Raw genomic sequence first — 2,166 nt, 5'->3', positions numbered from 1 at the left:
TAGGCAATGTCCCTGAGCTTCCTTTGCTCAAAGCTACCATTCTACCACTTGAACCAGAGCTCAACTTTCAGCTATTTTTTAGTAGTTTAGTGGAGATAAGAATCTCATGGACTTTGCTGCTTCTTCTGGTTTCAAGCTGCCATCCTAAGATCTCAGTCTTTTGAGTAGCTAGGATTGCTGGTATAAGCCACGGGCACCTGTTAAGGATGTTAGTGTGTGTGTGTGTGTGTGTGTGTGTGTGTTTCAAGGACTTGAACTCATACCATGGGTGCTATCCTTTAGCTTGTTTTCACAAGGTTGGGGCTGTACCACTTGAACTACAGTAGCTCTGCTTCCCAGCGTTTTGGTGATTTATTGGACATAAGAGTATGCCCAGGCTAGCTTTTAATTTTGATTGATGCTCAGGTCTCAGGCTTGAGTAGCTAGGATGACAGGCATGAGCCACCAGTGCCCAGCTGATAATGACCTTTCTCCACTTTGGACTGGGATCTCCTGAAAACTTTATTTTTTTTTCTGTGCAAGTACTGGGGCTTGAACTCAGGGTCTGGGCTCTGATCTCTTAACTTTTTCCCTCAAGTCACTTACTCTACCACTTGAGCCACAGCTCCATTTCTGGATTTTGGTAGTTCATTGACTAGAAGAGTGTCACTAACTTTCCTCCGCTGAGCTGGCTTTGACCAACAATCTCTGATCACATACTTCTTAATAACTAGGATTTACAGGGTTTGAGCCACTGGAGGCATTGGGTAGAAGTTTTTCTCAAGAAAGCGTTCTTCCCTGCATTTGCCCCGACTCCTCCATGCAAAGGGGGCCTGAGGGTCAGGATCTGTGAAAAATAGGCTTCCAGGCACAAAATTGGCTGGGTTCTTTGGTAAAAAGTCAAGCTAATCTTCCCCTGAGCCCCATTCTGGGACCCCACCCTCTGCCCTACCTGTGACTCAAGTACAAACCTTGACCCAGCCTTCAGTGTTCTGCCAGACTTGTCTGAGGCCACAGAACCTTCATTCCACCCACACCACCTTCTCAACACCACCCCTCAGGGCCTTTGTGCATGCTCTGTACCTTCTGCCCGAGGCCCTCTGTCCTGTTCCACATCTTAGAACTCCTGTGGAATTTTGGTACTGGTCATATCACCTCCTGGAGCAAGCCTTTCCTTCCCTTCTCTCACTTTTTTTTAATACTGAGTTGCTAGAGATCGAAATTGTGCAGGCTGACTCTCAAATGCTCTATCTTTGTGTGTGTGTGTGTGTGTGTGTGTGTGTGTGTGTGTGTGTGTGTGTGTGTGTATGCCAGTCCTGGGGTTTGAATTCATGGCCTGGATGTTATCCCTGAGTTTTTATGCTCAAGGCTAGCATTCTACTACTTGTACCACAGCTCTGGTTTTTTGTTTTTTTTTGGTGCTTAATTGGAGAAAAGAGTCTCATATAGACTTTCCTGCCTGCACAGGCTTGCAGTTATAATCGTCAGATCTCAACTTCCTGAGTGCTATTGTTACAGGTGTGAGCCACGAGCACCTTCCCTCTACCTCTTACCTATAACCTCGGCCCTCTTCTGAATCCCAGAAGAGTATGTCTCACCAAGCTCACATTTTTTTGCCAGTGTTATGGCATGACTCAGGGTCTAGGCATGTTCCGGAGCTGCTTTTGCTCAAGGGTACATTTTATCACTTTAGCCACAGTGACACTTTTGGATTTTTCTGTTTATGTGGTACTGAGGAATCCAACCCAGGGCTTCATGCTTGCTTGGTAAGCACTCTATCACTTAGCCATATTCATAGCCCAAGGATTATTTTTAACAGGAACTATGAGGGTGGAATTTACTGGCATACTCTTTTCAGCACAGAAATCGCTGGCCATTTCATATCTTTGCCAGGATTTGGGACCAGTGTAAGACTCGGCAATGAGGAATGATGAATGAGTGATAGCCACCAAGCCCCAGAGATCTAGGCTCACGTCCTAAAGAGGGATAGGGAATATGGAGACAGAACCTTCCACAACTCCTACAGCCTAGGAACAGTGATCTCCATGGAGGCAGAGGCTGGCTGCTAAATATCCCAATGGGACTCCTCAGCCAGAACATAATGAACCCATTGCATACACAAGCCAAGGCAAGCCTTCTGGGCTTCAGTTATTAAATGGCAGAGAAGGATACTTTGTTCAAGCTACT

Source organism: Dipodomys ordii, unplaced genomic scaffold, assembly GCF_000151885.1.
Source record: "Dipodomys ordii isolate 6190 unplaced genomic scaffold, Dord_2.0 Scaffold1000001855, whole genome shotgun sequence".
Lineage (NCBI taxonomy): Eukaryota > Metazoa > Chordata > Mammalia > Rodentia > Heteromyidae > Dipodomys > Dipodomys ordii.
The sequence above is the reverse complement of the archived record's forward strand: the minus strand, read 5'-3'. Positions refer to the sequence as shown.